Source organism: Lissotriton helveticus, chromosome 3_1, assembly GCF_964261635.1.
Source record: "Lissotriton helveticus chromosome 3_1, aLisHel1.1, whole genome shotgun sequence".
NCBI classification, from domain to species: domain Eukaryota; kingdom Metazoa; phylum Chordata; class Amphibia; order Caudata; family Salamandridae; genus Lissotriton; species Lissotriton helveticus.
Genome location: NC_136061.1, coordinates 1,950,455,444 through 1,950,469,362, shown reverse-complemented (window position 1 = coordinate 1,950,469,362; position 13,919 = coordinate 1,950,455,444).

Sequence of the window (13,919 nt, the reverse complement as noted above, 5' to 3'; positions counted from 1 at the left end):
GTACGGCTCGTACACCCATTGTACATGGGGTACGGCTCGTACACCCATCGTACATGGGGGAACGGCTTGTACACCCCATGATCGCAGGGGTACGGTGCGTACCCCTGCGATCATGGGGGGTACGGACCGTACGGTGTGTATGTGTTTGTGTGCTTTTCCGTACGACTCGCCCTTACCTGATGTGGACCGTACAAATCGCGTCTTCATACCCCGGTCCGGATCGTACTCGTCGGGTCGTACGGCATGTGTACGAGTCGTACAGCATGTGTACGAGTCGTACGGTTCACGGTTTCAGCCTTGCAATACATATGGATCGCGACGATTCGTACGGATTCACGGAATACGGATCGTACTACGCGACTCGGAGGGACGGGTACGATTCGTACGGAGAGGGCTCCGGATACAAATCATACGGACGTTTTTTTTCCCGAATCGGAATCGACCCCCAAATGTCGATATTTGTAGATGTCGCCATATACATTGATTGAAATGATAATAGCAACCTTGTATTGCTGTGTGTGGGCATGTTTTAAGTATACTGTTTATCATTGCTTTTTCGAAATTAATGATAATTTTTTATGGAAAATAGCCATTAGTGTGCTGTTTGACTTTCGTTAGAACTTCTTGGTAGGAGGGCATATAGGACCTGAATATTTGCATTTTGGAAATGACCATGGATAGTGTACAATTGGTAAAAAGGTTTAGGACAGACTGCAAAAGTACCATCCATCATCCAAGTTTGGCATTGGTTTAGTTTAGTCATGTTGTCTCCAGTGGCAAACAGTATTACTCTTTTATCTTTTGATTTGTTATCATATAGTATACATGGTTCATTATTATGTGTTAGACAGAGTTCAGGGGGAATTTGTACTTCTTCAAAAGTTGTAGGTGTGGGAGGAGTAGCTGATGTAGCTCTTTTTTGTCTAGCTATGGTTCTTTTAAGGGAATCAATAGATGGTAGTTGGCTAGAGGCATGTTGGGGTAGAACACTTAAATGCTGTTTCAGAATAGCAGTTGTTGCTAAATCAGTACTAGTACTAGCTTCTTTAAGGGAATCAAGCATTTCTCTCATCTCTATTTCTGTAACATTGGGTGGGTGGTTATGTTCCTTAGTATAAGTCACAGTAGTTTCCTGAGTTATAGCTCTCCCATAACATTTGCTAGACTAGTATTTAGTGCATTTCCAAAAAACTTTCATATCTTTCTGTTTCTCTTGAGTATATACATAACCCATGTAACAAAGAAGCATTTTCCCTTTCTGCGAATAAACACATTTTGCTCCTTCAGTCATGCTTGCTTTTTGGTGCTAGGAGAACATTAAATTATTATGAAAGTATTTAAATTATGTATGTTGTTTTATAATAACACTGCTTTGCACGTTCATTATTTACCTGTTTATTTGTTTGTTGAATTTAGGTGTTGCTTTTCTTCAAACTTTTCTTTTCTGTGTATTTCTTTAGTACCTGTGGAGATGGAGAAAATGTGTTAAAATATTTTAAATTTAGTTATGTTCATTTGGTTGTGCTCTGCTAACTAGTTTGTACTTTGTTTTCTATTTATTAAGGTTTTTAGTTATGTTTTAAATTATATACTTACTTTTTTTTTCCTTTGTAGTGAAGATGTTGTGCAGTTCTTTATTTTCTTTTTCTCTGTAGAAAATACAGTAGAAATAAAAGAGATGTTTTAGTTATTTGTTTTTTAAATATAGGTTTGCAGTTTTAGATTTACGTTTTGCAAATTTATTAAGGTGGTAGTACTTACTTTAGATAGGTGTGGCTGGTTTTTTGTTGAAGTCAATCAGTTTTCTCTCAGCAATCCGGCAGAGTTTCCCCTTCCTTTTCTTTGGTGGTTTAGATTGCAATTTTAGGTGGTTTAATTCTTCTTTTTATAGCATTATTTAAATTGTTTCTGAAAGTTTATTGGTTGTTCAAATTGATAGCTTTTTCTTATTTGTTCATTTGAATTTTATTAATTGATTTGCTAATTGTTTTCTCTATATGGGTGACGCCAATTACTTTTTTTTCTATGTGTAAGGCAATTTTTTGCTATGGGTAATGCTATTTTTTGTGATTTAAAGTGAAATAAAATATAAAATTTGCATTAAGAAATGTTTTATTATTAGCAATGCTGTTTATGTGTTTTAAATTGTTTGTTTGATGTAAATGTTTAATTTAAATTGTTTGCAATATGTATTGTATGGTGTTTAAAGAAAAAAAATAGTATATGGTTATTTGTGCTGTGTATAATATGTATCTAGCAATCTAGCAAAAGTACTGAATCCGGAGGTCAGGACGAAAAATGTTAAGGGGAAAAGAATTTCTTGGTTCAATGCTGCCTGCAGAGGCGCAAAGGCTGCCCTTTTGGACTCCCTCAAAACACGAGATACTCCAAGTAAGATCAGGGATAAATGGATGGCCTATAGGTCCACTATTCGCATGGCCAAAATAGAATGGGACCAGTTAAACTGGTTAGAAATGACGGCTGCCCTAGAAGTCCATGATGCGCGAAAATTCTGGCAGATCGTCAAGCACGGATCAGCTGAACCATTGGCGGCAGTAAATGCAAACATTTCTGCCACAGTGTGGGAGGACCACTTTAAATCCCTGTACAGTTCACCCGACCAGAGCCATGTGGGGAGGTCAACCGAACCCTTTCTGGATCGAACCCCTGAAATTCGATCTCAGATGGACGAGTTCACCCTGGGAGAACTTAAAATAGCAATCCTGGGTCTGGCGGCTGAAAAGGCGCCAGGCCTGGACAAGCTCCCAGGAGATCTCTATAGGCACGAAGTTAAGATCTGGGCCCCTTATTTGAGGATGCTGTTCAATGCCATTCTGAACGGCATGATGATCCCCCCAACTTGGCTGGGGGCAGAGATCGTCCCTATATTCAAGAAGGGTTCGCCTCTGCTCCCAGCCAACTACAGGCCCATAAGCCGGATATATGACGGTACAACGCGTACCGTCACAACGCATACCTTTACAACGCGGCCGTGACAACGCAAGTCGTTACCACGACTTGCGTTGGGGGGGCGCGGATTTCGAATAGTTTAATTTACTATTCTAACACCAGTCCCCGTGGACCCTAGGGAAGGTGTTAGGATAGTAAATTAAATATTTTTAGACCTTGAGCGCCCTCCAGCGCAAGTCGTGGTAACGACTTGCGTTGTCACAGCCGCGGTGTAAAGGTACCGCGTTGTGAAAACATCGTTGTAAACGATGTTTACCCATAAGCCTGATAGATGTTTCTCAGAAACTCTTTGCCAGGCTACTTCTGGATCGTCTGATGGATTGGATCTTGGATCATGAAATCCTAAGTCCTCTCCAGGCGGGTTTCAGAAGGAAGATCTCCACCACAGACCAGGTCTTTCGGTTCGCCCTCATTTTCTGGAAAACGTTACAGCTGGAGGGTGGCAGCCTCTACACTGTATTCGTGGACCTGAGGGCGGCCTTCGACCTGGTCCCCCGTGGAAAACTCTGGGAGGTGTTGGCCAAATTGGGGGTCCCGAGGGGCCTGTTGGAGATGATTATTCGTCTCCATATGGCCAACTTTGCTCAGGTGAGGTGTGGCAAGGATGGGGCGCTTTCTAACCGATTCCCTGTTGACAGGGGGGTAAGGCAGGGCTGCGTGCTTGCACCGACCCAGTTTTGCCTCTATGTCAACGGGGTATTCGCCCACCTTAATGGAATTTCCAACTTAGATGCTCCCAAGTTGGCAGGTAGCAGGGTGCCAGCGATTATGTTCGCCGATGACACCCTGCTACTCTCAAAGTCCCCAATGGGGATGCAGCGCGTCTTAAAAGGGTTTGTAGATTTCTGTGGGGAACACGGTTTAGAAATCAACACCTTAAAGACCAAATTTATGGTCTTCAATGCCCCACCTAAACTACATTTTACACCTACCATTGGTCAGACTAGTCTTGAAAGGGTTCACACCTTTGAGTATCTTGGGGTCATGATAAATGAAAAAATGACTTGGTGCTCACAACAACAGAAAGCACTACTTAAGTTGACCCAGTACTCGGGAGGGGTTTTAAAGCTCATAGGGAATAACAGGTCATCAATTAGACCCGTTGGCCCTCCACTTCAGATTTACAAGGCACAGGCAAGGGGGGCTGCTATGTATGGTTGCGAGTTATGGGGTCATGTAGTCTCTCCAGACTTAGCGAAAGAGGAGAACAAGTTTATTAGGCTCTTGACCGGACTTCCGCCTAGTACACCCCTTGTCCCACTGAGGTTAGATCTGGGGCTGCGCCCTCTAAGTGAAGAACTGGCACTGCGTCCCTTGGTCTACTGGCGGAGGCTGTGGGCAGTCCCGGAATGATCAGTTACAGGCAGGGTTTACAAGAGGTCCTAGCTATCCCGAATGCTGGGAAAATTAAATGGCTAAAATTTATTAAAACTGAATTAGAGGGCTTAGGTCTAGCGGCACTCTGGTCTGATCCCTTGACTGTATGTTCACGAATTTCCAGAAAAAGGCTGGCAAAGGTCTACCGCGACAGTAAATTGGCAGAACTCTGTTGCCAGCCAACACTGGGGTCACTTACGGATTCATTTCTATGCGTCAAGGATCATTATAGTTTTGAATCAGCATTGGAAAAAATTTATCCCGTCCTACTTAGAAAACTCTACCTGCAGTGGAGGCATGGGACCCTCCCACTAAGAGCTCTAACAAGTAAATGGAGAGACCCAATTACTAGTTTATGCCCGGCTTGCAGAGTAGCTACTGAATCAGAGCTCCACATGGTCTTTTTCTGCCCGGCTTACAAGGCTCCCCGCAAAACATGGATTGCCCCCATATGCAGGAACATGGGGTTTGCGGAGTGCCTGGCCGCGTTTAGAGTACTAAAGACAGATATGACTGATCACATTGTTTTTGCTGTAGCTAAATATCTAGGTGCAATGTGTACGTTGAGGATACAGAGCATAAAGGCTGGTCATTAAGTCTATTGCAAAACAAGGAACCATGCCAATGTAAATTTTGCTTGTACCAGGATGAATTGTGATGTTTTAAATGTTTTATTCTTTTAAATAACTATGGATTGTATTTTGTGTATCTTTTATGGTAATAATATTGCCGAAATAAAGATTTATGAAATGAAATGAAAAAATGTATAATATGTATTTTTAATTAGAAAGTGCATTTTGTATGTATTTTGTTAAGTCGATATTCAAAAAGTTCCGATATTTTTGTATTCTATATTTTAATGTTCGATATTTTGGCTATGTGTAATGTTAAGAACTGAAAGTCGATGTTTTTTACATTCAATAATATTGATGGTCGATAATGGTGTAGTCGATATTTTTTTTAATCGATATTGTGGAATCGATAATTTTGGGTTTTCTTGTCTAAGTATTGTGAATCGATATATTTGTAGTCGATAATTAGTCACCGATATTTTGTCTAGTCGATATTCGGTCTGTCGAGGTTATGTCAGTGATTCGCGCAGAGACAGTATGGAGCTCGACACTGCAGCAGTGGAAGGCTCAATAGGAGGACACCTTCTGGGAGCTCGAGCTCAGCCTTCAAAGGATCAGCAATCAAACACCAACAGCGCCAACATTCTGGGTGTTCGATTACTGAGCCTCAAGCTCCCAGAAGACGTCCTCCTAGCGAGGCTTCCACTGCTGCAGGGTCCAGCTCAGTGATGTCTCTGCACGTGCAGCTCCTGCGCTCTGTGTGCACTGCAGTAAGTCTATGGTGCGGGAACGGGGGTTGTCTGCTATGGCACTATTGGAGTCAGGTCAGGACAGGGCTATGAGCACCACGGTGTTTACCTGTCACACTCATGACAATTCGCCATAGCAATCTGGATTTGTATAGCACTTCTACAAATAACCATGCCAGTAAGTGAAACAGCCTTTACAACGCAGTTGTTACAGCGCATTACATTTATAACGCGTCGTTACAACGACCGATTTGTTTCAACGCAATACCTTTACAACACAAGTAATTTGATCGACTTGCTCTTGATGGCACTCCAACCTAAGGAATAGTATAATTTACTATTCCAACACCTTCCCTACTGTTGCGCAGGGTGGAGCTGGAATAGTAAATTATACTATCCATAAGGTTGGAGCACCATCTATATCAAGTCTATCTAATGACTTGTGTTGTAAAGGTATCGCGTTCTAACAATGCGGTCGTTATAACGACCGCGTTGTAATGGAACACGATGTAAAAGCATGCATTGTAGCATGCTATATTCTGTCAGTAATGCGTTATTCTGTTCTTTAAAGGCACTTTGGAATGTATCCATTAATCCTTTGGCGTGTTGTATTAATCCATTCCAGACCTTACCTGAACTGGCTTAAGTCCTGCACCTCGCTCTGTGGGATGACAGGCAACCCGGGGGGCTGCATCAGCACTCCTCCAAGATCAAAGACAACTGCACCCCTCTTGAGAGCCGGTATTGTGCAGTGCACGCCGCTCCTTCTAGCGAAGTGCAAGGTAGACCAGGGCAGGGAAGACCCCCAGTTGTGTATATGGCATGGAACTAGGAGTGAGGGAGAGGTCAGAGCTAGGGGACAAGGGGGGGCGACAGGAGCTGGGAGGAGTTGAAAAGACAGATAATATGGGTAGGAGGTGTGGCCAAAAGTTCGAGAGGGGGTGCCTTATCAATATGACTAAGTAGAGGGCTAGGCAGAGGTATTAGCGGGGCTAGTGACAGGGGCAGGGTCAGTGCACCTGAGGGTGGGATGGCCTGAATGGGTGGGGCAAAGAAACTGGTCCCAGAATCAAGGCCAATCCTCCATCCCCTTCCACCGGTGAACCCGGGGCAGCGTGGGCAGTCTCAGCCAGAGACGTTACAGAATCGGTACTGAAATCTGCGCACCTTAATGAACTGCAGGTAGTCTCTCTGCTCGTGATGCCTAAAAATGTGCACTTCCCTTTCGCATAAGTTGTTACTTGTGTTATTATGATTGGGTCTGTAAACAGGGCAGCAGAGCATTTTGTTCCCTTGTGCGTCTCTCCGAAATGCCCCTACATCTAGGTCCCCTACCTCTCTCCTCTGAATGCACCCAGGATTAGACAAAGCAAAAGTCTTTCATTTTTATTTCAGACTATCTGTAGTGTTCTTAATGTGGCCGGGCTTGCTTGTGTACCACCATTTACATGTCATAAGTGCTTGTAAGTGCTGGTGCTGTAGCAGGGGCCTATGAATCACAGCCTGCTGGCGTGCTTAGCATGCAAGGGGCAGTCCTGCACTGGTAGCTGCTGGCATACCAATCAATGGTGGGCCAGCGCCGGTAAACTCCGCTACGCTACGTGGGAGGTGGAGCTTTTTCCCTGAACTCTTTGTTGCCAACAGAACGCAAAGTGAAAGAAACTTTGCAAGCTGTGCCAGTGGAGCGGAGTTCACCACCCACCTCTAAATACAACTGCACCACAGTTGGCACAACTTCAGCAACCCCTGTAAGTTCCTGGTAAATGGTACCCCTTGTACCTAGGGCATTGGGACTGAACAGAGTCCACTGGGGCTGCAATACAAATTGTGTCACCCCAGAGAACCCTCACCAAGATTAGGCAAGCTGCCATTGCACGCTGCTTGTCTTGATGCAGAAGAAACTGAAGAATAAACATGGCGCACATCCCTGTGTGCCATGTCCCCATACATGATTCAGAAAAGGGGGTCCCCATACATTGCATAAGGAATAGGTAAGTCACCCCTACTGCAGACCTTACAGCCGTAAGGCAGGGTGCATATCTCATGTGTGAACATATCTGCATGAGCAGACATGACCCTTCATATCTGAGACATTCTTGGATATTGTAAGTGCACAGGGAAGCCATAGAGAGTGTGTGGGCTTGATACTTGTCATTACGCGTTTCCTATCTCCATGATGGCTGTACCCTAAGATGATTGGAACCAAACATCTCATCTAAATAAATCCTCACTGATGCCACAGTTGGATTTATTAATAAATGCACACAGGAGTACTTTTTAGAGGGGCCCCTGAAAACCTACCAAACACTGGAGTGATCTCTGGCCAGCCTGCCTCTACCAGACATGTTTCTGACCTCATTGGTTGAGAGCCAGCGCTCTTCAGAGGCCAGGAACCAAGCCTGCTCTGGGCGGAAGTGATTTGCACCTCCTGCAGGCCAGGGTGGCCTTCCAGGGCAGGAAGCTTCAAAGGCGATGCCACCTTTAGAATGTGACCGAGGCATCTCCAGACAATGGAGGATGCCAACCTCCCTTCCTACTCCACATTTGGTAGGAGGACAGGTGGGAACATTTGTTTAATTAGGAGGTGGGTCCCCATTCAGCTAGCACCACCCTAACTGGTGCTAGCTGAATGGGGCAGGTGATGTGGAGCCCACTTTTCATTTCCCTCCAGCTTGGTGTGAAAGGGAATTAGCCAGTTAGGCTCACGGTAGTGCCCCTTCCCACAGGATGTGGTCACTTAGAGGGTGTAGACACCCTAAAGGTAGGTAGTCCATTGGCTACTACCTGCCACCCCCTTTAACGCCCCTACATTTAGTATTTAGGTGGCATCCCTGGACCCAGAACTCAGATTTGACGCACACAGAGAAGAACAAGACAAAGAAAAGCTGCTGACCCGAAGACTGAAGCCCTGCTGCAGAAAATTGGTGCTAAACTCTGCCTACTGCCTTCAGGACTCGACAATCATGGTGTGCCATCTCGTCCTGCATTTGTGAGGCCTCCAAGAATCCTAGAGCTCATCCAGCCTTTTACAAGTAACCAAACAACTCCCTTGGAGAGGTACCGCTCCCTTGCAGCCGCAGAATTTGGTTTTACCAACTTGCTGCTCCACTGCGACTCCGACACAGCACCCAAACCAAAAGTAGTACATCAGCACCATAGGATCAATTCTGTCTTTCCTCCAAGTGTGGAGACACCAGCTTCTACCAGAGCCGAGTGGCACCAGTAAGCAGGGTACCAAAACCTCTGCAGCATTGCCCAAGACGAAGTTTCCAATCTGGACTACAACTGCCCAGGAAAAAAACACCAGACAAGGGACATCCAGACCCCTGAGACTCACTTTGTGAGTGGCCCACATGTCCCAGAATCACCAAGCTGCCTGCTCCTGACTGCGAGGACATTTTGACGTGCGCTGTCCGGCTACTCTGCACCCAGCGCATCCGCCCTGGATACCAATGAACCAGTTACATAAACATCTGTGTTATTTTTATAAATTGGTCTTGGATTTATTCTTGAGTGTGTGTCTCATTTATTACCTCTGTGAGTACAACAAATGCTTAGCACTACCCTCTAATAAGCCTAACTGCTCGCTCACACTACCATAAAAAGAGCATTAGTATTATCTACTTTTCCCTCTGTAAATCAATCTGGGTCTCACTGCACTCTCTGCACTATGTACTTAATTTGAGTGCACCATATAGCCAGAGTCCAACAGCGGCCATCTCTGATTTATTGTCTCCTGGGGCCTCATCCAGAGTATTGTATTCACTTGCACCAGCCACCTGTGGAGTGATGTGTCCAATTCTGATGCCGTCACCTGGAATCTAGCACCTAGAGGCCTATTAGGATGGCGGACGGAAACATGTTCCGTCCACCATGTTCGTGGCAAAAATACTCCCGACCGCACCGCGGATAATCCGTGGTTGTGATTAGGATATTTCTGTCAACAAACACCGACCATGGCGGACGGATCACATTAAACACCGTCCGCGGCGGACGAATCATACCAAAGACCGCCGTAAACGGACGGTACCACAGAAACACCCTCCGCCGCGGACGAATTGACTGCGGAAACAGGCCCAACCGCCGCAATACCTGCGGAGGGTCTGGCCGCACGATTAGGATAACCCCACCATCCCAACGGAATTCACCACCTTCCTCGACCGCCGCGGAAAAAATGCTTCGACAAACGGAGCATGACTGCGGAAGGACCAAACGAACATCATCCCTGCCGTCAAACCGATTCAAAAATGGCCGACGGAAGTAAATAGAAAACACACTAAACAGGACACCCACCCACCTGAAACCCCACCCCCAACAACTACACGCCCCAATGACACCCCCAGCACAAACAAAAGCACCCAAGTCACCACACCCACAGAACACCTGACTGGCAACAACCATTGGGACACAACAACCACACAGAGTATAAAATGAATCCCTCCCATTACCACAATCCTTTGCATCACAGCATAGCTGCAAGAAAGAGGCAGAATAGCACAAACAGCAAACACACAAACACACATACAACCTGCACACCAACACACCCACCACACAAACCCCCACAACACCATTCCTACATAGCACACACCTGCACACCCACCCCACCACACCAACACCTTGCACATCACACACCATGGCACCCAAGAAAAACCCCAAGTTCACAGACAGTGAGTTGAAGGTCATGGTGGATGAAATCATCCGTGTCGAACCACATCTGTTCGGTACCCTAGTCCAGCTGACCACTTTGGCAACCAAGACCATCATGTGGGACAGGATAGTGACCAGAGTGAATGCGTCAGGGACCGTGCCACGCACCAAACACGAGATCCAGAGGTGGTGGCACGACCTCAAGGCAAGGGTGAAAGGCATCAGGGCCAAGAACCACCTGCGGGCACAACACACTGGCGGAGGCCCTCCCCCGGAGCCTATACCATTTGCCGAATGGGAGGAGAAGGTGCTGGGCATACTGCACCCTGAGAGCCTGGAAGGAATAGAAGAGGGACTTGAGGCTGGTAAGTACAAACCAATGACCACTATCACACTGTCATGGTCTGCCTTGCACAACTGCCAAGACACATCTCCCAGGCTCCAATCCATGCATGTGGACCACACAGTCACCCAAATGTGAAGTCCTGGCCTCAAATGCACCCACCATGAACAACCACAAATGTTGCCTCCTACGTTCACAGGCTTGCATGTTGTCAAAGCAGCCAACACCACAACTCCCAACAGGCCCCCATGTCTACAGGGAGGGTGGTGGTGTGTGGAGGTGAGAGACCAGCACTACAACTCCCAACAGGCCCCCATGTCTACAGGGAGGGTGGTGGTGTGTGGGGGGTGAGAGACCAGCACTACAACTCCCAACAGGCCCCCATGTCTACAGGGAGGTTGGTGGTGGGTGGCGGGGTGAGAGACCAGCACTACAACTCCCAACAGGCCCCCATGTCTACAGGGAGGTTGGTGGTGGGTGGGGGGGTGAGAGACCAGCACTACAACTCCCAACAGGCCCCCATGTCTACAGGGAGGGTGGTTGTGGGTGAGGGGTGAGAGACCAGCACTACAACTCCTAACAGGCCCCCATGTCTACAGGGAGGGTGGTGGGGGGGGGGTGAGAGACCAGCACTACAACTCCCAACAGGCCCCCATGTCTACAGGGATGTTGGTGGTGGATTAAGGGGTGAGAGACCAGCACTACAACTCCCAACAGGCCCCCATGTCTACAGGGAGGGTGGTGGTGTGTGGGGGGGGGTGAAAGACCAGCACTACAACTCCCAACAGGCCCCCATGTCTACAGGGAGGTTGGTGGTGGGTGAGGGGGTGAGAGACCAGCACTACAACTCCCAACAGGCCCCCCTGTCTACAGGGAGGGTGGTGGTGTGTGGGGGGGTGTGAAAGACCAGCACTACAACTCCCAACAGGCCCCCATGTCTACAGGGAGGTTGGTGGTTGGTGGGGAGGTGAGAGACCAGCACTACAACTCCCAACAGGCCCCCGTGTCTACAGGGAGGTTGGTGGTGGGTGGGGGGGTGAGAGACCAGCACTACAACTCCCAACAGGCTCCCATCTCTACAGGGAGGGTGGTGGTGGGTGGGGGGTGAGAAACCAGCACTACAACTCCCAACAGGCCCCCATGTCTCATCCCAGAGCAAGATGGAGTCCGCCCACCATTTGCTGACCAGTGTATCTCCTCCTTCAAACCTACAGGTACGTAGCCATCTTCACAGTGGCACCATCCAATAGCAGGACCGGACCACACATATCCAAGTATTGTCTCCCCACCTCCACACCACCATAATGCCCAGTACTGTCTACCACACCAACATGATGACACCAACAACCATGTCCTGATTCCATAGTAATTTGTAAGGTAACCACAACAAACCTGTCATGTCCACAGCATTGATTCTGAAATTCTTGTCCCTCAGGTGATCGCAACTTGACAGGCGAAACCAGCAACCGCCAGCACCAGTCGCCCCCCTCACAGCCAGGACTCTCTGGTGAAGATCCCATGGACACCTCGGGTGCAGAGGACGATGCTGGCCCAAGCACACTCCCAGGGCCATCAGGCTCCCAGGATATCGCTGCCTCTACCACCTTGGCCAGTGTCACAACACCAACACCTGCCATTGTGAGCTGTGCAGCTACCACCACCACCACCACCACCACTCCTGCCTGTGCCACCCTGCCTGACCCATCGTCCGATGATGGGCCATCGACATCTCAGGCTAGCAGGGAGAGTGGACGGGGGAGGACACAGGTGAGGGCACAGCTCACAAACAGGAGTGCAGGTGCTAGGCGAGGTCGGGAACAAGACCCACCCCATCCTGGGACCGAGAACCTGGATGCCATTGTGGGAGAGGTGTGGCGCCGCGGCCAGGGCGACTGACGCTGGAATCTGGGGATCAGGGTTCGATCCCCGGCTCCGGCGGCAGGTTAGCCCAGCACCATGTGACTCTGGGCAATAGCTTGCTTAATCTTCCTGACGGCCCCCAGCGCCTAGAGACCCTTACGGGTGATTGTGCGCTTTACAAATGTGGATTATTATTGCCAGAGTCCATGCCTCCTATGAGCAGGCACAGGCGGATCGGACACACCAAGACTCGCTACTGAACAGCCAGCTGTTGCGGTCCATGGACACCCGCATGGGCCAAATTGTTGACCTCATGGGGCAGCAAACAGCTCTTTGGAGGGAGTGGTTATCCCGTGCCACACCACCTCCCCCTCCCCCAAGTGCCCAGCGGGACAGGGCACCAACACCACCGCCACCATCACCTGGGGACACTGACAGGGAGGTCGTCCCTGAACAACCTGCCCCCACAGCTGGCTCCGCTCCGGCTCCAAGACGGAGGGGCCGTCCGAGGCTGGATCGAGCTGAGAGCAGTGGCAATGCACCATCCACCCGCTCAAAGAGAGGCCGCCACTGACTTCACCCTTCCTTGAGCCTGCCATTCACTCTGCGAACTAACTTGCCCCACAATGCCAGGCATTGGCACACGTCTGTTAGACTAGGTATACATCACACAATGTGGTGTCCCCACGGTGTTTTCATCTGCCATGACCTTCAACTCTCACTTCCTCCCCAACACCTATTTGTAAATATGCACTAACAGTAATCCACACCCTGTAAATAAACACCACGTAAACACTCAATGCTGTGTGACATCCATGTTTTAAACACAGGTTTGTCTTAGTAGTTGTCATTACCAGGTGCAGGGATCAATGTTCTTGAGAATCATGCCTCTGTGGGAGTGACCTAGGGATAATGAGAGAACAACAAGCACAGGTCAGGAAACAGAATCACACCCATCACACCACACCGTACTGCAACATCCCACAAACCACACTCATCACTAATTAAGTGGATCACAGGACACACATCAGGGAGCATTGCATGTACACCATCTCACACACCCATTTGCGAACAGAACATACCAGAACAGGCAGCATTCACACACCACATCCACACATCAGCAGCAAACATACATCACGCATTGACCAGCAGCACAAGAGGTAGTTACTCACATTCAAGGAAAGTAGCGAGCAATGAGCTGACGCCTCTGGACATGGGTGGGATGGGAGGCGGAGCAACCTGTTGGTCTGCAGGGTCCATGATCAGTTCAACATTATTGCGTAAGGCCAAGTTGTGGAGCATGCAGCAGGCAATCACTATTTTGCATACTTTGCCTGGTGAGTATGGCAGGGCCCCTCCGGTTTTATCCAGACAGCGAAACCTAGACTTCAGCATTCCAAA